The sequence below is a fragment of the Canis lupus genome, chromosome 5 (assembly GCF_048164855.1).
Source record: "Canis lupus baileyi chromosome 5, mCanLup2.hap1, whole genome shotgun sequence".
Classification (NCBI taxonomy): Eukaryota; Metazoa; Chordata; class Mammalia; order Carnivora; family Canidae; genus Canis; species Canis lupus.
In genome coordinates this window covers 49,016,940-49,043,685 of record NC_132842.1, presented here as the reverse complement: position 1 = coordinate 49,043,685, position 26,746 = coordinate 49,016,940, and the positions used below count along the sequence as shown (strand labels likewise).

General features: G+C 43.8%; 1 long non-coding RNA gene across 2 annotated transcripts; it reads left to right on the top strand.

The window, feature by feature from the left end:
- Positions 1-4,623: 4,623 nt before the first annotated feature.
- LOC140633685 (uncharacterized) lies at positions 4,624-20,488 on the top strand. Of its 2 annotated transcripts, XR_012031273.1 has the most exons (5): positions 4,714-5,061; positions 5,566-5,756; positions 7,889-7,951; positions 10,307-17,001; positions 17,769-20,488. It is a non-coding gene; the product is annotated as an uncharacterized lncRNA (long non-coding RNA). The 2 variants fall into 2 exon arrangements; XR_012031272.1 differs by having other exon boundaries at positions 4,624-5,061; positions 10,307-20,488.
- Positions 20,489-26,746: the final 6,258 nt, after the last annotated feature.

Genomic DNA, 26,746 nt, shown 5'->3' with positions numbered 1-26,746 from the left:
ACTTTATTTTTTTTAAGATTTTATTTATTCATTCATGAGAGAGAGAGAGAGAGAGAGAGAGAGAGAGGCAGGCAGAGACACAGGCAGAGGGAGAAGCAGGCTCCATGCAGGGAACCCGACATGGGACTCAATCCCAGGTCTCCAGGATCCCACCATGGGCTGAAGGCGGCGCCAAACTGCTGAGCCACTGGGGCTGCCCCGGGGATTTGTTTTAGTATAGATTTGGTGACTATGATTCCATCAGTTGTAATGTTCCTGAATATGCCTTTATTTGGCCTTAATTTTTCAAGGAGACTTTTATTGGGTATAGAATTTTAGATTGCTCGTTGTTTTAACAACTTAAAGATGCACTTTCTGCTAGAGATACCATCCAAGGCAGAAAGAGGGGAAGAAACATCCAGATTTCTCATATTCTTCGACTCTTCTGTTTCCTTCAGTGCCTCCTATTACCTGAGCCCAGCTAGACACCAGCAGGCATAAGAGCCCTGGAAACACAGCCTGATGCCTCTGTCCTCTTGATGGACCTCAGAACACAGGGAAGGCTAGGAATGGGTCTGAAGGCAAGCAAGCCAGAGGCTTGCATAGTAGCTAACATTTATGAAGTGTTACCTTTGTACCTTGCACCATGTCAATCATATTACACGGTGTTTCCATGAGGATAGACTAGGTTATGCTGCAGTTTAAATAAACAAAAATCCCACAGCTTAATGAACACAAAAGTTTATATCTCAGCTATGGTATATGCTTCAAAGAGACTGGTGGCAGGCTCTGCTCTATACAGAAGGAACCATACTGATGATAGCTCTTTAATCTTGTTGCTATACTAACTGGAATATGCCACCTTTGGTTGCCACCTAGGAGGGAAAGACCCTGGAAAATTGTTCCTGGCCTCTTCACTTCTCCTTACAACTTATTCAACAATACTAGCCACATGGCCCCAGTTAATGATATGGATGCTAGTAAGTGTTGAGAAGCACATAGGGTATTTGGTGAGTGTTACTGCCTTTCCTATGCACTTTCTCATTTTAATACCCGGCTAACAAAGTCTGAGGCCTCACTGCACAGGTCACTGGAATTTCATTTTTCTACTAGGTTCTCCCTGCCAAGTACTTTCTGGAAATTCCTCAGTCATTTTCACGTTACACCAATTCCTCCTAGAAGTCAGTTGTCACCTCTACCAGCCATCTTTCCTCTAGAAGCTAGACCCCAGGAGATAAATCAGCTCTTGCAACTTATATTTGACTTTTTTGAACTACATCAGCTCTCTGCATTCTACTGTTTTATCCCAGGACGGACACACATAGCTCTTTTAATTATACAGAGCACACAAAAACCAGGCAGCAATATTTAACAAAATTCTACACACAGCTTGGGGATACTAAAAGGTAGCTAGAATACAGAAGAGGGAAACTAAGATATTAGCTAACTTCTACTTCTAGATCTTGTGCTTTAATAAGTGGTTATCTTCCGGCTAAATCCCTCTTCTTAGACTCCTCAGACTGCTATAACATTTACAGTGGTCAGACCACAATGGCAGTTCTGTCTTATGGCCCTCCTACTCAAGAGGACAGATTTGCTCTTGGCATTCAAGAGAAAAGAAATACTTCTCTCCCTCAGCTTTATAGCTATTTTCTTCAGGGGAAAAGCCGACTCTTAGACCACAGTGTGTGGTCTGGTCCTAAAAGCTCAGACAGGGCAATCACAAAATGTGATGTTCAGTTTCCCAAAATCTAGATTATACCACCTGAAATAACATCACAAAAGGGTTTTCACTCCAGAGTAGACTTTGGCACTTTCCATCTGGTTCCTTTTAGGTCCCTGCCCCCCCAGATTAAGCTAAAGATATGCTTCTCCATTTATCCTGTCATCATCTGGTTTCTACTCTGCATCTCCAATGAGTAACTTTAAGATGGAACCCATGTATGTGTGTGAGCATATACACATACATACACCCAAGAAGAAAGAATAATGTGCTGACAATTAAGCTTTTAAAAATCACATTACAAAAAAAAAATCTTTTCAAGTGTACAATACTCGTAAAATTCTATTAATTTGCATTTTTAAATAAAATGTGCCATGTGTCAATTTGAAGCATTTACAATCAGATTAATGGGTGACAGTCTTCTTCAAAAAGGATGTGCACACGTTTGCCTTATTTTTGGGTCAGAAAAATGTCCTTTCCAATTATTTTCTTAAAACAAGAAAGTCTTTACCAAAGATAAATTGATATCTTTACTGGTAGAGATAGAAAATTGCTAGTAACATTTAAAGGACACCTTAGGGATCCCTGGGTGGTGCAGCGCTTTAGCGCCTGCCTTTGGCCCAGGGCGCGATCCTGGAGACCCGGGATCGAATCCCACGTCGGGCTCCCAGTGCATGGAGCCTGCTTCTCCCTCTGCCTATGTCTCTGCCTCTCTCTCTCTCTCTCTCTGTGACTATCATAAATAAATAAAAAAAAAAATTAAAAAAAAATAAAAAAAAAATAAAGGACACCTTACTAGTTTTAAAATAAAAGTCTGTCCCACTAGATACTTTGCTGCATTTGGGACTGGTGTCTAGGAGAAGAATCTGCGATGGAGATATATTTGGTGGTTGCATGATAGGAAATTTCATGGTTGCAAACAGTTGTTTGTGTCTAAAGTTGCAGGTATAAAGAACAACAACAAAAATTTAAATTTTTGGTCATGCAACTTAAAAGTCTAGAGCGTCAAAGTCCAATACAAATATGAGCCAAACATGTAATTTTTAATTTTCTAGTAGACACATAAAATAAGTAAAAACAAAACAAAACAAACAACCCCCCCCAAAACCAGGCTAAATTGATTTTAATAATATAATTCACCAGCTCGATACATCCAAGATGTATTAGAGTGTATTTAATATGTTTATATTGTATATAAATGTAATATATACTAAAAATATATAAAGCGTTTAGTAGGTACAAGTGGCTAGTGGCTACCAGGTTGAAGTGTGTAGGTCTAGAGGTGTGGCTGAACACAGAGATTCAAATGAGGTGACAGGATCCATTTTTCTGTCCAGTTTCTCTACTCTGCTTCTCTTTTGGCCTCATTTTCAAAATGCTTCCTCCTCAAGATGGCAAAATGGCTGACACACCTCCAACCTATATCTTTTCAGGCTCAAGCCCCATATTATAAGGGAAGCTTCTCTTTCCTCAACAGTGGGAACAAAAGCCCTGAGCCAGATGACCCTATATCCATACCTGCAGCAATTCCTGGAGCCAGGAGAGAAGAATGAAGGTCCTAATCACATGGCCACCCAAATCCAGTCCCATTCCAGCCACATATGCAAAGAATAAGGGAAGGTCCTGAAAGCAAAAACAAGTGCTATTACTAAAGCAGCTGCTGCTGGACAGCAAATACTGAAACAGAAGCACAAGGAAAAAAACAGAGGTTTTCTTCTAGAAATCAGCAGAGGGCAGATGGCAGCTGAAGCCCAGGAACTGGGAAAATGTTTCAGGACTACATTGAGCCCTGACAGCTTCCACACCTGAGAGCTGACAGAGGAAGAGAGACTGAGGAGGGGACAAAGAAGAGCTCTGATTCTGACAGGGAAGCAGGGGAGGTGGCTAACCCCCAGAAGCCAAAAGTGAGAAGAGTTCTGAGAAGTGAGTGGTGTTTAAGGCTGCCAAAACTCAAGCAACAGAAACACCAGCAAGTGTTCAATCACTTGAATGAAACGGGCCTTACTGACCTTGGCAAGAGCAGTTTTGGTGGAGCAAGGGGGCGAAGGTCAATCCCAGTAGGTGGAGGGTAGGTTCAGCTGGATGTGAGGTAATGCTGTCAAAGCACGAGAACTCGTTCCAGGAGTTTCGGTGCCAATAGGAAGAGAAACTGAAGTTGGTAGCTGGAAGAGATCATCCCATTGAAAAAGGGTTTCTTAAATGTGCCGGGTATGATTTATTGAAGCACAAATATTTACAGGAGGCTGAAATAATATGCAGTCTAGTATTACTGGGTTTGAATTCTGGCTCAATGACTGGCCACTAGACCACCTTTAGCCAGTCCTTCAGCTTCCCTTAGTTTTCTCATTTGTAAAACGGAAGTAACTGTGCTGTTTTCATAGGTACGATGGAAGTACTGAATGAAATAGCGAATATGCAAAGTACTCCACAACTGCAATTATTATTGTCCCTCTTCAGCAGGCATTAGTGAATGTGCCATACTGTTTCTCATTCTGGTGCTTGTGTATGTTTTGTTTTAGATGTTTTTTCCTTTCTGCCATGAGCCTGGTGAACTCCTGCTCACCTTGCAAGATCCACAAGGCTTGTCTGTCCTCCTTCTCACAGCCGCCCTCTTCACAGATGAAGTGGGGCTTTGCAGCCCCGGGGCCTCTACTGCATCTGCTCCGGAGCACTGCCCCATATGGCCTATCTCTGATGTCCATCCATGCCGGGCCCCACCTGAAGGGATACTTTCTTCTACTGAAGTGGATGTCTTGTCCCAGGCATCCCAGACAGGTAACAAGTCTTCCCTGTCTGTAATTCTAGAAATTCAGTCTTCACAAAACAAGGACCTTCCCTCTGGAACTATTCAGATTTCTTCACCATTTGCATTTCTCCTTCTAGCTTTTTGCGTTCCTGTTGGTGACAGCATAATTCTGTGTAACACAGAAAAGCTGGAGGTACAATTCTCCATGTGTTGCCTTCAGATGACAAATGTATTCTGCTGATGCCTTGGGCAAAATGCCTCCTCCAAAATGCCATTGTCTGAGAATGCTTCCTCCCACAAAACTCGAGCTGTGGTTGCAGGGTGAGGGATTTTATGGACAGAAAGCAAAGTGGTGTTTCTCTCTTTCAGATCACTCAGAAGTTCAGCCCTCAATGGCTGCTTTCTGCAGTCCACTGTGTCATGTGGCTCCTGGGGTCTGTTTGTACCTTCCACCCTCTTTCGGCTTCTGCAGCTGGAGTTAGATCTGCCTTCTGCTTCCTGAGCAGCTTTTGTTCCTTATCGTCTTCCTGCCATCTTGATTGTGACAACAGCGAGTGGCCGGCACCCAGAGGAGGGGTAACAGGCACCAGGAGATTCTAACTCTGTATTCTGTGTAAGTCTCTGTGTCAGCCTTCTTTGAATACCTTCTGCCTTTTTAATTCATTTAAGCTACGAGAATATACACCTGCTATGTTTATACACTCTGACTTTCTCTGCACATCCCTCCCCACTTGGGGCAAAACTCAGTGTGAATGGTTTTTTTGCATTTTCATCCCCCAGAAGCTGGAGTGCAGCCCTGTGGATGGGACAGAGGGTTAAATCCTGGGGATTAGCCATCCTCACCTTTCAAATGCCTGCAGCTCGAGTGACTTGCTTGATAGCTGTAGGTTACAGAAAAGAGGTTCAATAGAGAATGGGTTTCAGGTATTACCATTTTGTTGATTATTTCAAAGTACTGCTGTTGAGATATAATTGCTTAGAAACTGTTAAGAGATATGGATCAATGGCTACAAAGATAGAAAAATTTTGGACACATCAAATTGGCTATATTTCTGAGACTAAATATTTTGCTGTTTAGATGCATTTATGTCCCGGTGGGGATTTCTTTATATTCTAGAAAGCCGGAAGATTAAGAAAGACTCCTTGTTGCTGATGAGGCAGAGTCTAGAATGCCTGGCACAGTATCTGGAACATAGCAGAGGCCCTGTGAGTGTTTATTAGGAGACCTAATGCTCCATTTGGCCTCCTCACCTCAAGGCCTGCTCCTCTGTGCTCTGTCCTTGTCAACAGACTCTCCTAGCCACCGAGGTAAGCCAGAGCAGACTGATGGATTTCACCCAAAGTTGTTAATCCGTTAACAATTGGCTGTAAAAGTATGCTTATGAAAACAAAATGGGAAAACGAAAAACCAGATTTGCAGTTGCAGTGTAAAAATATAATTGCCATGCGTTAGCAGAAAGAAGGGCCCCTTGCAGATTGCAAATGTTATTTTAATACATAAGGAAAATGTACTGGATTTAATGAATTTGCTTTAGCCATCAGCAAAACGGAATTTTGGATTTAGAGCCCCAGACCTGATTTTTTTGGTTCCTGCTGCTGTTCATTTTTTCCCCATTTGATCATTTGGGAAAAAAAAAAAGTCGGGGGGTGGGGGGCCTCCTGACCAGGCAGTTCTACCACTTAGCAGGTACCGGACCATGGGTGATTCACTTAGCTGAGTCTTGATTTCGTCATTCGTAAAATGGGTGTAAAAATCTATATTTGTTGGATGATTGGAGGAGATGATGTGTATAAAACATCAAGCAGAGTGCCTGGAACACAGAAGAGTAGTCAGAAATAGCAGAATGTGCTGTCATGGCTGCTGCTACTGCTCGATATCGGGGTGGGCTTACACCCCCTCTATCAGTCCCAAGTCCAGAGAACAGAAGCAATATGGGTGGGGGGGGAGAGAGAAGGAGAGGGAGGGAGAGGGAGGGGGAAGGAGGGTGAAGGAGGGGGAGAGAGGGAAGAGAGGGGGAGGGAGGGAGGGAGGGAGAGAGAGAGAGAGATTGATTTATAAGGAATTGGCTCACATAATCATGGAGGCTAGAAAGTCCAAAATCCGCAGGGTGGGCTGGCAGGCTACAGGCCCAGCAGAGAGAGCACACATTGCAGCCCGAGTCCAAAGGCTGTCTGCTGCAGAATTCGCTCTGGCTCAGGGGATGTCAGGCTTTCAGCTGATTGGATGAGGCCTACCCACATTATGGAGGGCAATCTGCTTTACTCAAAGTCCACTGATTTAAATGTTCATCTCATCCAAAACACCCTCACATAAACATACAGACTGATGTTTGAGTACACATCTAGGCACCGTGGCCAGCCAAGCTGACATATAAAATTAGCCATCCCATCGTCATTTCTTTCTGAGCCAACACAATGTAAGATGACAACAGCTTCCTGATGGGTCTCTCTGCTTCTACTCTTGTTTCCTTCCAGGACATTTATAAACAGTAGCAAGAAACAAAACTCCATTTCTTTTTTCTCATGCTTAAATCCAATGACCCCCCATTGCACTCAGAATAAACGCCAGTTTCTTATCAGTCCATAGAAAGCGATGCATGACCTGGCCTCCTCTGACCTCACTTTACTAGAACCATCTGTCTCACTTCTGCCCTGTGTTACGTAAGGTAATGCCAGCTGGTATAACTGATAACACCTGGAATCGCAGTGGCTCCACATAACAGAGATTTACATCTTACTCACTGCTGTAGACAGCTTCTGAGGTAGCTCAGAAGATCCCTGCCTCCCAGTGTTCATTGCAGTAAAGCTCTGACCAACTGCTAGAGGCTGGAAGTAGGGGCCCAAGTGAACCAACGTGCCCTCTATGAGGCAAACAGAGGAATTTGGAATTTTACTCCTGGGTTGGGGGAAAGAAGAGGAGTAAAGCAAGCAAAAGGAAAGGGAAAGATCAGTCAGCCAGTAAGGCATCAGGAAGCTAAATATTTCTGGGAATCACACAGAACATGAGAAAGCCTCAAAGCCAGAACTAACATAGATGGGAAGTTGTTGGCTGTGCGAATTGCAAGGTGCTGCATAAATCCCCACGACCTAGATAGTTTTAGCAGGATCTACCATATTCACATGTACTTTACGTGAGTCAAGCATGTGTGGGCGCGTGTGCACACATGCACAGTGTCATCCAAAATGGGAAAGGGGCTGCCTTTTGCCTGTACACTGACCCACTGCAGAATGCAGACAGCATTGGGAGTACAGAAATGGGAGTCCAAAGGCAGAAGTCATCTTGAGAATTTAAAACCCTGAGAATTCACCAAGATCTCTGTAAGAATTTCAGACATCCCATGGGACGGGGAAAGGTTTGTTTTCCCCATCGAGTTTTAACTGGTTTCAAGGTTGCCAGCTGGCCTGTTTCTCAAGAACCTTCTGCCTTCCTATTGTTGTAGTCTTCACCATCAACACGCTGATGCCCAACTGGGGAGGATGCTACCAGCCCCGCATGAATATAGGTAAGATCACATATCTAGTTTTGGCCAGCAGAACATGCATGGAAGTGATATATTACACAGCAGGCTTGGCATATGGAATTCCTCCTTGCTTTCTTCCACTTTCCTCTTCTTCATTTACCAGCCAGGTATTAAAGTCTGTGGTGACCTCAGAAATCATACATCGAAGATGGCAGTCTCTGTGATCTCAGGCCCCTGGGTGTCTATATGTTTCAGAGAATTTCAGGTGCAGGTGGGAAAATGCCTTCATGAAAAATAAGAAAAGCAAATGCTAACTCAGAATCATGATCCTTCCCTATACATGCCTTATGGACTTATGGGAGATAGACAGGGGACACAGACATGTAAAAAAAAAAAAAAAAAAAAAAACACAGGTTAAGCTCTTTGCAATTGGTGCCAAAAGAGCCTTTGGAACCAGAGGGGCTCACTCAGTCTTATCCCCAAATGGAGTGGCTTCTTGAAGTTAAAACTGTTAAAAACTACTTAGTAGGTGAGAACTTTTTTGTGCATGGAATTTAAATCCTCTTAGGTCTGGGAGGATGTTTGAGTCTCCCCCAGCAACCTTTACAGTGAGCAATGAGATAAAGAAATAAAGGGCTTCTCTCCATGTGTCACTCAGAATATAGTTCTTGCATAACTTTGGAGTGGGGAAAGGGTGGGGGAGTTGCTAGGGACTGTCGTTTTCCCTTACACAGAGGGCTTGGGAGCCTTCATAGGGGCAGCAAAGTGAGCAGGGTTTGCATGGACAGGGAAATGCCAAGCTGTTTCAGGATGGAGTAAGAGTGGAGGCCATGGTAGCTTCTTCAGTACAGAAGCGCTGGCTTCTTGTGGATTGCTGGTGCCATACAAGGTAGGTGACACATGTGTGACTTCCTGAGTGTGGAGGGACCCGAGAGGCCTTGTCCTGTCCACACAAAGTCTCTATGCCTCTGGAGAATGGAGCCTTTTTAATTTTTGTCTCAGACTCTACACCTTGTGGAGAGATCTATGCCATATCCTCTCCTTGTTAAATAAGACACCTTGGAGGAAGCTTCACAGAATCCTGGTTCGAGAACATCTTTTTGGAAGCTGGAATTGTGATTTAAAGTTAAAGAAAAGAAACGGTGCTTCCCCCAACTTCAGTTCTAGGAAAGCATCTGTCTTCATCAGCTTCATGTAGACTAACGCTTTGAGCTTAGGAAAGACAGATGTGTCCTGGCGGCCTTTACACGCTCACAGGACGAAGGCAGCAGTGCATCATACCTGGCTTGTGAACAGACAATCGCAGCTTCCATTTCACAAATACATCCATTCACTGGGAGGATTCTTTCCCCTTCTGGCTGAGGGAGCAAAATGCCCATTACAGTGTATTTTCCCTGTCCCCAGGCTTTAATATATCTCGGAGCAGCTCTCCTCAGCATTCCGCATTATAAAATCAATCTCTATTTAAGTAAGAGGAGGATATTTATTTCTTAATTTTTTAATAATGTATTTTGTGATTTGTTATAGCTTCAGTGTTGTATTATTTATTTATTGTGCCTATAGGGTGCACTGCCACTTGGTAATAGAGGAGCTATCAAAACTTGAGACCTAAGCAGAAATGAGTTCAATAATATCGCTACACTCTAGGACTTTATCCAAAATTAACAGAAGAACAAAAGTGCAAGGCAATGATAACCCATCTGACAGCATTTGGGGAGCGTTTGTGAGAGCAGTCAGGATGGGAGATTTTAAAAACAATGGCAGGCAAGGGGGAAGTGACAAATGGAGGGACTGTTTTACAATTCAGAAGCATTTCATAAAACCGATTTACTAGGTTCTTGTGTGTGTGTGTATTTGATGTTTTACTAAAAAAAAAAAAAAAAAGAAGAAAAGGTGTCTAAGGATTTGATGGAACTTATATGTTCCCTCCCAGTCCTCCTGCAAGCCACACAGGCAAGGGCAGTGATGACTGTAGCTCACCTGGATTCCAAGGCCTGCTAACAATTTGCTGAGAACTGTGTGTGTGGGGGGGGGGGGTGGGGGGGGGTGGGGGTTTCAAACGGAAGACCGGGTACGGTTTTGTCTGTTCTCATCATTTGTTACGCAGCATAAATGTGCTTCTTATACTTGTCTTTTGTCTCCCAAAGTTAAAGTAGTAGGAAGTGACCTGTCACAGCTAAAAATTTTCTAACAGGTATACAAAAACCAGGGGCTTTCGGATTAAAAAAAAAAAAAAAAATCGACATTAAATTGGCAGGTTTAACTCAAAAGATTTCTACCCCTGTAAGACCATTACTGACGTCCCACTACTAAGGAATATGATACTAATTGGGACCAATACCCCCAAACCGTTTGGAATTCTTTACCCCCTCTTATTAATCCTGATGTGCATTTCAGGAAAATTATACCATGTTGATGACACCACTTGACATGAAGCAATAAATAAAGGCAGTGAAGGACACTTGCCCTTGGTGGGGAGATGCCATTTTTAGTCAGGCCGTCAGCCAGTCTGTCAACAACATTTATTGAGTGCCTAATGAGAGAAGGTGCCATGAGACAGAGAGGAGACGTGGGCTCTGGCCTTGAGGGGCAGCCGGGACAATGACACAGTCGGAGGGAAGAGACAAGGCCTAGGAACGCCGCGGCAGCAGCCTCTCAGCCTCTCAGTCAGGGAAACCGGGAGGAGGCGCGCGTCACGCAGGCCGAGCGCCTCCCGCCCCGCAGCCCACGCAAAGCGCCTTTTTATCAGGAAGCTCCTCGGACTCTCAGACAACGCCGCGAGGCCGGTGGTCTTACCTGTTCCAAGCCTCGTTTCCCCAACTGCAAAGCGAACTCAGGCCAGGCGCCAAGGAGGGGGCCGAGGCGGCGTCTGCGCAGCTTCAGTCAGCCGCGCTCGCAGGAGTCAGAGGGCTCCGGAAGTGCCCAAGACGGTGCCGGAAGTGCCCAAGACGGCGCCGGAAGTGCCGAGGCGGGCGCGTGGGAAGAGGAGTGCTTCAGCGGCGGCTGCGTCAGACTCGTCAGCCCGCTCTGGGCCCGGCGCCGCGCCGTTAGGCTTCAAACGAGGGCAGAGCTCTGAAGTTGCTATTTTAGGGTCTGGCTGAGGAGATGACAAAGGACTCGCGATCTGCACGTTCGGCTCCAGCGCAGGTTCAGTTCTGTCGCGTTTGTGTGATTTATGCCGGTGGCAGCAAGTAGATGGCTGGATGCCTGCGCGACCTGGTGATGCTCGGCGGCAGAGCGGGGCAGAGCCTGCGGACTCTCCCTTCTGTCTCGTCTCCTCCAAGGTACAGCGTAGGGCTGCGCCGCGTCGCCCACTGCCGGGCGGGCGTCCCGAAGACGGACCCCACGAAGGGAGGTGGAGTGAGCTCGTTCCCCGCTGCCCTGCCTGCCCCCGAGCCGGCTGTTCGCTGCTCTCACCAAACCCGCGTTTGTGCCCGGTGGAGACCACAGCTCGGAGGGAGACGGTTGACCTGTGCGGACAGAGGAGAGCCCTGAGGACTTCGGTGGGAGCCCTACGAGGCCACGGAGACTGGGTGAAATAAAGACCTCCCCCCTCGTCAGGAGGCGAGTTGTTCGACCTTGACGTGCCCCTCGCTCTCGTCCTCATTGGAGTGCCCGATTTGGAGGAGGTGACGCTGCGGCCTTCAGACAGACGCGGCCGTAGCGAGCGGAGTCGTAGCTCCCGTGCCCGCGAGACGAGGCCGTCAAACGATGCGTATAACATATTTGTGTGCGGGGAGCCGTGACTGTGGGATGCACTTATTCTTTAATTCCAAATAAATTCCTTCCACCTTCCATAGGCTCAAATTTCAGTATGAGGAGGCCATTCATTCATTGAACAAACAGTGTCGTGGATCACTTACCTTGGATCAAACTGCAAACACCAGGTATGGGGAGTTTGGGAAAGACTGCCCCCGCCCTCGTGCGCAGAGCTCACCTAGGGCAGGCGCGGGTATAAGGAAGAGCATGGACTACGAAGCCATACCACCTATGGTTGATGTGAGTACGAGATACCCCAGCTGTCCAGAGAGGCCGAGTTTCATGGTAAACACATGGACTGTGGCTTGAGGATGCTGTAAAACCAAGTGAATGCCCCAGGCTTGGAGACCCCTGGAAAGTCTTTTTTTTTTTTAAAGATTTTATTTATTTATTCATGAGAGTCACAGAGAGAGAGCGAGGCAGAGACACAGGCAGAGGGAGAAGCAGGCTTCATGCAGGGAGCCCAACGTGGGACTCGATCCCGGGTCTCCAGGATCACGCCCCGGGCTGAAGGCGGTGCTAAACCACTGGGCCACCAGGGCTGCCCATCCCCCTGGAAAGCCTTATTCCAGTGCGCAAGTTTAAGTTCTCATGCCCGGGAAGGTAGAGACTTAGCTGCTCAGGAGTTGCTGCAGATGAATGAGTGGAAATGGGAGGAGATTGGCTCAGAGGTGCAGGGGTTGAAATTGCTCAGAAGCTGAACGTTCCGTTTCCTCCAGTCCCACTGCAGGTCTTCCCAGCTGTAAGTAAAGAGATCTTCCCAGTTGCACAGGGTGGCCTAAACAAGGTGTTGGCCTGACTGAAACTGTTCACACTCAAAGTTGCATAGCCACAGTGAGAAGAAGAGCAGAGCCGATCGAACCAGAATTACAAGGGGACAGATAGGAAGGGAATGGATGGGTATATTATACAATGCACTCCTAAACTCTGGGGGTAACGAAGTGAATTTTGATGAACTGAATCATTTTAACATATTAGGAAATCGGGCTCATTAAAATAGCCCCGTGAATTAAATAAAAGCATATATTTTGAAGTGAAAAATAGAACCCATATCAAATCAAACGTGGGTTTAAAAAAAAACAACAGAGCATCACTAGAGGCAATGAGAAGCAAAATGAAAGAAGACAAGACGCAGCAGAGGATCTCAAGTTTGTTTTGTTTTTCTCTCCTTAAAATGGGAAATTTCAAACATCAACAGAAATAAAGGGGCTGGTGTAATAAGTTACTTGTGTACCCAGTCCCTAGTCTTCGGTAATGTCAGGAGCTAGTGACCAAACTAATTTCATTTACATCACTCATTCCCCTACTCCCCCACCCCCACCAGCCCAGGGATTGAGATGGTAATGTTGACTGTGAATTCAGAACCAGGCATACCAAGTACAGAGAGTGGTGAGCGGGGAGGATTCTGTGCCAATTGTGAGGTTGTGCCAGGTGGCACCAAGTGAAGCGGTGGCATCTGTGTCCCCATGCTTGTTGGTTCCTTTGCCTGCTTCTAAGCTTTTTGTTCCTATCCTTTGCTTGAAGTTTGAGATTCCAGGAAGTAGAATACAAGGGGTTTAGGTATTTTCTATTCTGATAAAGGAAAGGGGGAGGAGGAAGGGAGAGAGAGTGGAAATGTGGAAGGAGGAAGGCAGGACTGAGGAGAGGAGTACAGTGATTAAGCTTGCAGGTGGCCATCCCCACCCTAGGAAGATTGAGAGAACCAACCACGCTCCCCAGCCCGGATCCTGCCCTCCCACACTCCAGGCTGGGGGGACAGGCTAAACCACTGGCAATTCACCAGTAATCTTCAGTCTCTCTTCATTTTGGATTTCTTTGAGTGCTACCACTTAGCCTTGAATGCTAACCCTCCCTTTTATACTGCCTCGACTCGAGGTCCCCTGAGTCCCAGGTTTGGGTGGGGAGTCCTTCCTGTGTCCTCTCCAGCTTCCCACATTCATGCCCATAGTGTCATGTAACTCACTGTTCAATCACTTGTCTCCCCCTTGCAGGCCATGCACTCTATAAGGACAGGAGTTGTGATTGTCTTGTATCCCCATCTATAGCAAGTGCCCAGCATGCAGTAGGTGCTAAGTATAATTTCTAATGAATGCATATAAAATAAGCGGAAAACAATATGTTGGGTATGTAGCAATGCACAGCCAGGAATAGGGGAATGACCCAGGGCCTCCTTTGTAGAAATTAGACAAAAGGTAAACCAATTTTGAAAGTAAATGCTGCCTTCAAATTAGGGCACACTGTGTGGAGGCTGAATTTCAGTCCTCACTGGCTCCTTAATGAGCAGTGAACAGTGAACAACCTGCCCAACCATGGATAGCAGACCTGTTAGGATCCTCATACCAGTGGTTCTCAAATCAGGCCACATGTTAGAAAACCTGGATTGCTCTTTGAAAATATCTTTGTCCAAATCCCAATCTTGGAGGTTCAGACCTAATTGATCCAGGGCATTGGTTTATTTTTAAAGCACCCCAGGTATCACAGCCTGGGCTGAGAACTATAGCTTTAGATGTAATGGTTGTGCATATTTCAGACTAGGCTCTGTCACAGATGTGTGTTTTCATTATACAGGCACATATTGACATGCTGATGGGGTGTGTTCCAGCTACAAAGCTAACATGTTGGTGTTGGCCAACCACTGGCACTTCTTGATTCACTGCCAGGAGCCTTTGCCTTCACCACTCACCTCCACACCTATGCCTCCTGACCTGTCTCACCTCAAGGACGGAGCCAACAGGGAGCTGAACTGCTACCCTGCAGCTGTAACTCAAAACTGTGGGAACAGAAATAAAGGGGCTGGTGTAATAAGTTACTTGTGTACCCCTGTTCCTGATGTCCTTGACCACCTGCACCTGACTGTGCAACCTTGAGAACGTTCCTTTACAACTCCCTACTTCAGTGACCTTGGCTATACTAATGGAATGGACCCACTTGCCAGAAATATCATAAGATTTAATGAACAAATAATCGTGAAGTGCTCCATAAATACGAATTCTTGTGCAATTGTTAAATAACTTCATTGTATAAAATTCCATAGAAATCTATGCTGTTCCTTTGGGTTTTTCAAATCACTATTTATTTGATTTATGCATATAAGACAGCATTTGCCTAAAAACTCTTTCCTACATTGGTTTTATCTTTGATTTATTCTCTTTGCTTCTGCCAGCACACAGCCTGACATATGTATAAAGGATTTGTAAGAAAAATCACTTAATGCATAGCGTTTCCTTTGTTGTGACTGTCTTATCACGAACTGTTATAGTTGTCACTTATTCTCAGAATTGTTTGTCTAGTTTTCGCTCAGGCTTATAAATACTCACCTTGGACATGGTTTATAGACACTGTAGGGAAAACAAATACATATGCTGGAATAGTCAACTTAGATTTATTCTTACTTAAGGAAAAAAAAAGGCTTAAAGGTTTAATGTGTGCTTGATAAGCTATAATTCAGCCTGAAAGATGCAAGTGGTTTATATTCACTCTCTTGGGTAAGCTCGACATTTATGGTTTCAACACTTCTCAGTACCTCTTCAGTAGGTTATGTCTTTCCCAGAAGAATGGATCTCAAAGCACAATTTCCAAGAATGCTATTACCAAAGGAATGGGAACTTTAACTAACTAGAGCCTGTAGAGAAGTAGGACATGGAATTTGAGAGTTTGTTAAGTACCATGAATGGGTTTGGCTACTGATGAACCCAAGGACGCTCAGAGTATCAGCCCTTTGAAAAATTGTGAAGTAGAAAGTTTGCTCTTTGAGCCCCCAGATCTCTTGACAGCAACTCACACTTCTAGAATGTTCCCTCTCCTATTCCAGAAGGAAGCCATCCAATCTGACCAGGCAGGAGTCTTGCATCTGCTCTCTGGAGAAGGCCCCAGAGCCTGGTGTTAAAACAGGAGGCACTACTCATCACCCTTCCACCAGAGATGCAGTGTGCTGTAGTTTGGGGTCTCACAACTCAGCTTTTCCTCACACTCTGGGTCTTTGGGCAAGTCATTTCATTTTCTGAGCCAAAATTTCCTAACCTGTCAGATGAAGGTACAAATGCCCAACGGGATTATTGTGGAGACCCATGATATCACTACATGATACGTCTAGCACAGTGTCAAGCACAAAAAAGGAATTCTCCAAAGGTCTGCATCTTAATTCACAGAGAAAACGACATTGAAAATGAGAGCAGGGCACCACATGGTAAAGGAAAACAATAGGTTTTGGTTTCAGGAATGCTGTATACCTCTCTGTGCTATGTAACTGGCTGTGTAACCTTGGATATGTCACTTCACATCTCCCACTCCACCAACCCCACCCTGTTTCCTGAGCTGGAAAATGGAGATGACAGTGTCTACCACACAGGGTACTTATGTTACTAGTCAATAATATAATACCACTGTATCCCTGGAAAAATGGAAAGATCTGACGAGAGTTGGATGACAATGGTTTTCATTGCCTCACTTTTAGGAGATAACTCTTCAATAGTCCTTCAATCAGTGATGGATTGGAGATTAAAAAAAACAATGTGATTTTTATAGATCTCAGAAATTCTCTATTTACTATCCACTGAAAAGTCTCTTACTAGTTATTTTCTGCAGAGCAAAATACAGATCAAATACTTTGTGCAAGGCTGCTGTTTCTCTGAGCTGAGATATTGCACTGCAGCGCTGATTAATGCCCTCCGAGCCACTTGTAAGCCTTTCCTCTCGTAGCATGTTAATAGGTTAAGTTTCCTTCATGATTACTAATTTCATATGACTTCACGGGATGATTACATATTTATGTATTATTTATTATGCAAATCTAGCATTATACATTATTTAAAGCCATATTAACAGTATGTATTATTTATGATGGAACTGTATTAATATATATTATTTCAAGTAACTTTGGCTAGGGCTTTTTTTTTTTTTTCCTGTGGATCAGGGCACTGGAAGTTAGTATTCCACTCAAGAATCCATGCAGCTCTCCTTCTGGAGACATTGCCATCAAGTTCCCTATCAGCGCAACTTCTGCAGAGCCATTGTCTATTAAATGACTCCAGCATTAAGGGGCAAAGCCTCCAGGGTTCTGTGACTGCCGACAGTCCTGGTAAGATAGTGTCTCTCCCTTGAAAAATCGTGAAGTAGGTGGTTTGCCATTGGGATTCCACCTTCTCTGACAGCACCTGCTCTTCTCAGAATGTCATCTTTCCTATTCTGGAAGAAAGTAATCAGGTAAACCTGAGACACTGAGCCATGGTAAGAGTACCTACCAGTTAAGATGTATTTGGCTGCAAGTCACAGAAAGCCTGAAAAACCATGGCTTAAATATTAGGGATGTATCTCATTTAACAGGAAATCCAAAGGTAGGTGAGCCCAGGGCTTTTTTTTTTTTTTTTTTTTTTGTATTTCATGATTCAATTTCTTAAAAACAAAAATGATTGCTTAAACAAAAATAAGAACAATGTATTGTGCAATTTATAACATTCATACAAGTTAAATGTGTAACAACAATAGCACAATGGCCTGGAGGGGAGAAATGCAAGCATACTGCTGAAAGATTTTTAAATTATGCTGTAAAAATACTATATAGGGAGTGGTATAGTGTGATTTTAAAGAAGATTGATAATTGAAAGATATGTGCTAGAAGCCCCTATACCATGCTGTGAGGAGACCAATCACTTGGTCACAGTTGATTAAATTAGACCATTTCCACCCTGGAAGGAGCAACTATTTATCTTGATTGAAACTATCACATATTCTGAATATGGATTTGCCCTCTAGAGTATTTGATTCACTAACACAAGATTGCACATAACATCACATTAGATGGAGGACCCATATTCCTAGAGAGCATGTACAGCAGTATGCACATGACCGCAGGATTTACTAGTTTTATCATATTCCTCACCTTCCAGGAGCTGCTGGGCTTCTGGAACAATCTTTTCACAGGGCACCTGGGGTGTCATCCTAGAGAAGACATCCTAACAGAATGGGATGTCATCCTCCAGGATGCAATATACACCCTAAGTCAACAACATAATATATTCCTCCAGAACATGCCCAAGATCCTAGAGACAAAAGTAGCATCACTGCCAGTGACCAGGGGAATTTCTGCTTTCTGTCTCTGCAGCTCTAGGATCTAAAGGTGCTGGTTCTGGAAGGTGTGATTGATTCTATCAGAGGACACAGTGAGAATCCTATTAAACTGTAAGGTACCACTTCTGCCCAGTCACTTTGGGCTACTTATGCCAAGAAACCAGTAGGTAAGGAGAGAAGTCACTATCCTGTCATTGGTAAAGGATCTAGACTTTGGGGAGGTTATACAATCCAGGCAGGGAGTTCTTTAGGAAGTGAGTGATCCACTAGACCATTTGCTATTCCTTTGGCCCATCTTCACAATATGTGGACTCAAGCAGCAGCCACAGCCTGAGATGGCCATAGTGACCAGCATCTCAGAACAATCAGGGATGAGAAGTGTGCAGCCCCACCAGTTTAGCTACCAAGGCTATCATCAGAGGTACAGCTAAATGGGAGGAATCTAGAATGGGCAGCAAAGGAAGGAGATGAAAAGCATCAGTAGTGGCTTTGAGATCAGCTACAGGGGTAGGGGCTGTAGTTGATTTCACTACCTTGAGGTAGTAAGTTTTCTCGTGAAGACAAACCAAGCAAAATCCTGAAAGGAGGTTGCCAGGGGGGCCGAACTCCATTTGGAGGAAGATGCAAATGGAGGGCTGTATTGATATGCCTCAGAGATCCCCTTTCAGGATGAAACTACTTATTTTCCTAACTGCCTGGAATGTTGGTTGGTGACAACTCATAGCCAGGGGCCTCCAGGAATTTTCCTCTGCTAAGTGGAGCTGCCTTACCCAAGTTTACAGCCCTGTGGGGCCTATACCCAATTACTAGTTATGGGGTGGGACCCTATTCTCTTTCCTCAACTTGTTCAAATACAAAGGGCCACCTCAGCTCTAGCATTACCCTTAGATTCTCAGAGACCTCTGTTGCAACTGCGTGATGTCCCTCTGCTGCTGAATCCTGCTTCTTTCGTCCTCCACAGAAGTCAATCCCATGAGCAATCCCCAGTAAACCTCTTGTATGCGAACCTAAGTGATTTGAAGTCTCTTTTCTAGAGAATCCAATATATATGACACCCATCAGGTTCACACTGTCACATACAGAGGACCAGATCCAGAGGCTGGCAGTGGTAAGCTTGACACACAGAAAGAATTGGTGACTGTAAGGTACTAAACTGGCCTGGAATGAGGACACCTTGAATTAACTTTGAGGCTGCAACCCCCACATACTTGAAACATTAGCCCTGGTCCCCACATAATCACACAAGTATCGTAGTTTGAAAATGGATGGTTAAGTTCTTAGGATTTTCTATACTGGCACAATCTCAGAGCAAAATGCCTTCACAAAATGAGAACCCAAGTCTCTTTGATAAAAAGCCTCAAGACATTGGAGGCATCCCTGGCTCAGTGGTTGAGCATCTGCCTTCAGCTCAGGGAGTGGTCCCAGAGTCCCCAAATCAAGTCCCATATCAGGGTCCCCTTGGGGAGCCTGCTTCTCCCTCTGCCTAGGTCTTTGCCTTTCTCTTTGTGTCTCATGAATAAATAAAATCTTAAAAAAAAAAGAAGAAGAAGTTGGAGGCAGCTAAAATGGCAATATGATATGGCAGGTTTATATTTACATAAAATACAAAATGGCAGATGAAAGGACGACATCACTAATTCACTAAAAAAGTCATCTAGAGTCCCCAAAAGCCAGTTATAAACTCAGTTCCCCAAAACATAGATGGACATATCTCCCCAGTACGAAACCTTTGGGTGCAATCTCCTCAGACCCTCTCATCCCCTGCAGACCACTCTTCCTTCTTCGCCTTTACTAGGACAAGGTGTCCAAAATCCAAATGACCTAAGATGATCTGGACAACTGTCTACAGTGGTAAAACCTTTGTGAAATGCCAGTTCTCGCATCCAACTTTCCATTATTTCCTGCTTATTTATTCTGCATGTGTATTGTCCAGTTCTCTTTGTACTCTGGCTTCCTAGTCATTAAAATTTTTTTAACTTTTAGATTTACAGAAAAGTTGCAAAGATAGAACAAAGTGTTCCTGTCTACTCTTCACCCTGCTTTCCCTACATCTTATATAACTAAGGTACACTGTTAAAACAAATAAATTAACATTGATATAATACTATAAACTAAACTACAGACTTTATTTGGACTTTACCAGTTTTTCCACTAATGTCCTCTTTCTGTTCCAGGATCCCATCCAAGATACCACATTACATTTAGTCATCATGTTTTCTGCTTCCTTCAATCTGTAGCACTTTCTTGATCTTTTCTAGCTTTTCATGACCTTAAAATTTCAAACTCCTCTTCATTGATACTGTAGCATGTCCCTCAATTTCTCTTTATTGGTGTTTTCCCATGATTAGACTAATTATGAGTTTTGGGGAAGAATACCACAAAGGTGATGTGTCCTCATCATGCTATCAACAGAACTTATCACTGTTGATGTTAACTAGATCCCCTGCTCCTTGTCTGTGTCCTTTCAATGCTTTATTTTTTGGAAGCAGGTCACCAGGCCAGCCCGTGTTCACGGGGAGAGGGGTTAAGTTCCACCTCCTGGAGAGGAATATCTGTGCACGTTATATGGAGTTCTTCTGTTTGATTTGCTTCTTCGATGGGGTAATTGGGTGATGGGCATTAAGGAGGGCACATGATGTGATGAACACTGGGTGTTACATGCAACTGATGAGTTAATGAACTCTGCATCTGAAACTATTGATGTACTATATGTTGGCTAATTGAATTTAAATAAAAAAGGGGTCATAAAAAGGATTTGTTTCTTCTCCCTGTTTATTCGTTCAATTATTTGTTTATATCAGTATGGGCTTATAGATAGTTATTTTATTCTCTGCTATAATCCTTTTGCTCAGGTTGTCCAAGCTTTGGCCACTGGGAACTTCTGTGTCTTTTTGATATGTGGGTTCATTTTTCTTTCTTCTTTCTTTCTTTCTTTCTTTCTTTCTTTCTTTCTTTCTTTCTTTCTTTCTTTCTTTCTTCTTTCTTTCTTTCTTTCTTTCTTCTCTTTCTTTCTTTCTTTCTTCTCTTTCTTCTCTTTCTTTCTTTTATTTCCTTACTTTCTTAATTTCTGGCACTGCAAGATGCTCCAGGCTCATCTGGTATTCTCCTAGCACAGCCCAAGATCAAGTGCTCATTCCTTTTATTGCACAAGGGTTGTTAAAAACCAAAATCTTGGTGCCGCATATGTTTGTTGCCACTGGGTTGACACTGCTCCCAGACTCTCTCAGCAGTCAGAACTATGATATGTATGTGTGTATACTAGCCCATAGATATACACATAGCTCTCCCTCTATATATGTCTATCTGTATCTATATTGAAGTAAACATGAGTTCATACTGATATCTCTGACTCTAATCCTATACCCCAGAGTCATTCTAGCTAATCCCCCTTGTTTATTTGTAATTTTTTTCCCGAACCATGAGAAGCTGATTCTCATGATCTGTAATTTATTTACTTATTTCTTCAACCCTGGTATACATGCAAAGTAGTTTCAGAATTGCTAATTTACATTCCTGCAAGAAACAAATTTACCAGCTATAATACGGTATCACATGCAGTTTTTTTCTTTTGGCTTTACCATAATCACTAAAAATACCATTTTCCAAAGTTAGTTACGTCAGCTCCTTTTTCCCTACTCCCTTCAGTAAGGCTATACCATACATTTACAACACACCTAGATTCATTTGTCACAGTCTGTATCCTATCTTGAGATTCTCTGACATTCTGGTTAAGTTTTTAATATGTGTATATGGTTCATTCTTTGTGGTGTACAAATCTATGGGTTTTAGCAAAATGCAGAGTCATGTAGCCATCCTCCTAGTACTATGCAGAGCAGTTCTATTATTCTAAAGTTTCCTTGTGTGGCACCCTTATAGTCAACTACTCCTTCCATTCTCAACCTCTCACAACTGGTGGTCTTTTTATCCCTCTATAAATATCACAGTATCATTTAATGGGATTTTAGAATGCATAACCTTTAGGTCTAGCTTTTTTCCCTTAGTGAAATGTATTTAAGATTTCTCCAGAGCATTGCATAAATCAATAGCTCATTCCTTTTCACTGCTGACTAGCATTCCATCATATAATTATAACACAGATTGTCTATCACTTCATCTATTGAAAGACATCTTGCTTGTTTCCGAATTGTTGTCAATTATGAATAAACTTCTATAAACATGCTGTATAGATTTTTGTAGTATAAACTTAAGTTTCAGTTCAGTTGGGTACATACTTAGGAGTGGTATCACTGGGTTATATAAATGTGTGTTTAACTTTATAAGAAACTGCCGAACTGTTTTCCAAAGTATCTGTACCATTTTGCACTCCCATCAGCAATGTGTGAGTTTCCAGTTGCTCTGCAATCTCATCAGCACTTGGTTTTCTCTGTTTTTTAAAGCAAGTCTAATAGATGTGCCATGATGCTTCATAGTGGTTGTAATTTGCACTTCCCTAATAACTTAGTAATTTTTAACACTGTTCTTTGCTTGGTTTCTAAAACTCTATTGACACTAGCCTTGAGGGAAATAAACTTAGATGGAAAGAATGGGTGTAGAAAGTATAAGTTGTAGGAGAGGGAGCAAAGGAGAGCCGTGTGTGAAGTGAGGAGAAGGTAGAAAGGAGGCTATGTCTGTAATTTGAAGACCTAGATCTGAATTCTGGACCCACCACTAATGGTCTTTCAAAGGTCACTGAACTTCAGGAGCTCAGTATTGTCATAAATCAATTGGAGATAAGTTGTAGAAATTGTACACAACTGTAAACACGATTTGTAAGTTGCACAATGAAGGGCAACAGGATTTGTCATTCTAGCCTCTCTCCTTTGTTAGCCAGTTAACCTTTGCAAGTGCATCCTGTATCCCTCTATTTTCATTCTTCTCCAGCCCCCTCAGGCTGGCCCTAGTCTTCAAAATGTCACTGTCCCACACAGAGTGCCTCATCACTTCCCTTTTCCTAAACTTCACCTCATTTGTCATAATGTACCTTGTCTTTGGGGAGATGAGGGGTTGGGAGAAGGAAGGGCCATGAGTAGTAAAGGCAAACGCAGATCCGCCATGAAAGGGTGTGCTAATGAGACTTGTAAGAGTGCCAACTCTGCTACTAAATGCCTCCAAGTCATTTAATCTTTGCAATCCTTAGTTTCTTCAGATATAAAATGGGAATGCTCAACCCAAGAGCCATGACAAGGGGCAAATGAATAAATGGATATCGATGTTCACAGAACTTTTTGCAGGTTTACAGTTTTGTGTGGCCCATAAATTCCACCTCTAAGTGTGACCCTCAATGTCCACTCCCCTTCCGGCATCTTCAGATATTCCTGGAGTCCTTGAAGCATTGCACATCTGCTTAAGGCCCCTACCCCTCCTGTCTTCTCCTCACAAGCCCTACTGATATCTGGTGTCTCTATGAGAATGCTTCTTTCTGATTAGGCTAGGGATTGCCTCCTGGACCACTAAAGCCACCAAACCCTTGAGGTGCCAAAGAATGTCACAAGTTCTTTACCTCTGGCTGGGTCACTGCAGTGGTGCCATATTCCATGAACAAATGAGCCAACCACCCTACCCTCTTCACATTTCTGTACCAGAGAAAGTAGTTTGAATGACAACTAGCATTGCTTGGGATCCCAGTCTCAGCCCCTCAGAAAAGTAGCTCTTGTAGGACTTCCTGAAGACTATCTCCTCCATCAGAGGCTCAAAGGTCAGTTTGGGGCTGGGCTAGAGATACATCATGACTTCTCTAACATCCCAACCTATGTCCCATGCTCTGCCCCCCCGCCCCCCCAGTATTTGATAGCAAATACTTTTTCCTGACAGACTCCTTCTAACCATGCAAACCCTTCAGGGAAATAGTCACAAGAGGAGGACAATGAGGATGAGGTTTTTCTAGAGCCATCCACACAATTTCAGCTGAAGTTGGCTCACCTGGGACCATCCCACAAAAATGCAATGACATAAAAGCATTTTACAAACCTTAAGGTGCTATTAGATTTTTATGATCATCATTATATATATATTCTCCATGCTACTGTGTGAGCTACTTTCTGGAAGCTAGAATGCCATCACCATGGAGTTAGGATAATGGAAATTTCAGGGCCTTGTGAGGGGGCCTAGTATCACACCTTGCCTTTTTCCAGCACACTTTCCTGGTAAAAGTGGCCCTGCCACTGCCTCACTCCTTAAGCAGCAGCTCTGTGTTTCTGAGCACAGAACTTGATTCCTGCTTTAGGCAACACTGCCCTGGTGGATCAGAGGCAACTAGCCTCACAGAGGGCACAGCAGCAGCCAGATCCTTTACAGACTGCTTGAAAATGCATTTTAAATACTGAAGGTAAGCAAGATCGAAGAAGTGGCCTCCCATCCTTTCTCCAGCTTTGGGGAACCCTCCAATGGCTCAGTCCCTGGGAGAACCAAGTGACAGCATGCCTGCAACGGATGAGATGCAGAAGACAAAGTGCTAATACTGGTTTCTGAAATGCAGATAGGAATTGATGAAATAATCTGCTTGGCCATGGATCTCCCCTGGCTGCCTGCAGAAAGCTAGGACAAAGGCAAGGCATTTGCCTAAATATTCTCATTCTATCATCTCCCCAACTCAGTCTCTGGCATCAGCTTTGCTCGTAAATGTGTTAGCCCAACATAGAGGCTTACTGAGTAGGAAGCTCAACCAAGGTCCAGGTTCAGGATCAGTCAAGGTAGGAGTCACACCAAGGCCACTATATAGGGTCCTGGTCAGCTGTTCCATGCTCTCCTTTGTTCCTCCTTTCTTTATAGATAGGACCTGTGTGGACATGTCTGATGAGTGGGAGAAGAGGAAGTGCAGGTAGTGCGGATCCTCTATGAAAAGCAAAGCAAACAAGCAACAGCACAACCCTCTCAGCTATTCTGCTCTCAAAACCAAAGACCTGTAAGTGGCCATCTCTGGTCCCTGCAGGCAGCTATGGCCTTGACCCATTTTCCCAACTAGAAAATGGAACTCTCCTCTCCTACTTCCCCACCCATGAAAAGGAGATGAATATGAAACCCAGGCCCAGCCATTCCCAGCCATTGGGCATCTCCAGCAGAGAGGTTGGGCTCATGGGAAGTCTCCAGGATGTTATCCACCTGTTGTCTGCACAACATACCCTTCTCATGTTTGCCTACTCATTCTCACCTTACAATGGTTTTGAGAGTTTTCTGGTGAAGGCTGAGAGTAGGCCTGGGCCCAGAAGCCACAACCGGAGCTTCTACTCTGTGGACAGGACAAGTGGATGAGCCCATGTTTTGGGTTGGGACTTACCTTGCCTCCCAGCTGTCAGCAGAAGCCACTGAGAAAGCTCTTGCCCTAGAGGAGTGAACAGAAGTCCCTTATGGACAAGATGGCACCAATCCATTGTAGTTCTCCATCATTCCTCCACGGAGGATACTCAGGACAACACATTCAGAGGTTTAGGTACAACTGCCCCACAAGCTGAAATGCCTACATTTTCCCTCCCACTCAAGAAAGCAAATTGTTACATTAGAGTATGAGAGCTACTTATTTGGGGTTTAACCCTGAATCCACACTTTTGTATTAAAATTCACTTATTTTTCCAACTTTGATATCTATCTGCAACAAATAATTTGCAAAATGGCTTCTGAAAGTGGGTTCTGAGAGCATGATTAAGAATACTACTCTAAAAAAAAAAAAAAAAAAAAAGAATACTACTCTAGGGACACCTGAGTGGCTCAGTGGTTAAGCATCTGACTTTAGCTCAGGGCGAGATCCTAGAGTCCCGGGATCGAGGCCTGCCCCAGGCTCCCTGCATGGAGTCTGCTTCTCTCTCTGACCGTGTCTCTCATGAATAAATAAATAAAATATTTTTTTAAAAAAGAATTACTCTAGAGAGTGAGTGATTTGTTGGGGGGTGGTAAAGGGAGAGACACATGTATAAAAAGACTATAGAAAAGAATTTTTCTACTTTTCCCTCCTTTCTATCATGACTCGTAGACTTTGATCTAGATCTGCCACTCCAGAAGTGTAGAAAGGCCAGGAAAAGGCACAAGTGGAGTATGTGCTCACAACTTGGAAAAAACAAATGCATGCCTTAAGAACTGAAATAAAGTGCTGAAGAAAAGAGTCTTAAGTGTGTCACTTAATTGTGTCACATCACCTAAGTGCACATATTTTTGGAACCTTTGGAGAGAATGGAGAAAGAGATGTTAGCATCCTTTTTAAAAAGTTCACAAGGAATTATCTGGTATCTCCCTACACTACTCATGGTAATGGTTTCACTAGGTTCTACCGAGCTAGAGAAGACGTTTCCCAAAACCAAGCAGGCAGTACCTGGAGGAATTGATGTATACGAGATAGATTTTGAAACGGCAAACATTAGATAAATAATGCAAATTATTTAAATGGTCTCACTATTTGGTGGCAGAATGACTCAGGCCAAATCAGATAATAGTCAAGTTGAAAAATCCAGATGGGCCTGAATGGAGTGGTGGAAAAAAATCTGGCTGCAAATCACCCCTAATTCACCTCTTACTTTTTTTCTGGGGCCAAAAAAGAGCCTAAAACTCTAACAGGACTGTGAATGAAAAACAATTCTGGAAACAAAATTAGCATGACTCAGAGCAGAGCAGTCTGGAAGCCTGGGCTGGCCTAGCACACTTCAGGGCTGACCCTATTAACAACAAGAGAGAGAGGAAGCTGCCCTCATGGCTCTCGGTGATGAAGGCCTAAGTGTCACAAGAGCAAATGTCTGGAAGTCCCACAGACAAGCAGCAAGAGTCATGACAGACACAGCAGGGGCTAGACCTGGGCACAGACCCGGATGCTAAGAATTTGAAGGAGGGGATGGTCTAAAGCCAAGTGGAAAGCCCAGGGCTGTGGCACAGGTATGAGAGGTTGAAAGATAGTTAGGGGTCATGGAGTAAGCAGAGTCAGAGACCACACTGTATTTTTGCACATATACACACGTACATACACACGCACACATATATACACATGCACTGTGAGCCCTTTGAGAACAGGAATGTCTCTTATTCCCTCCATGT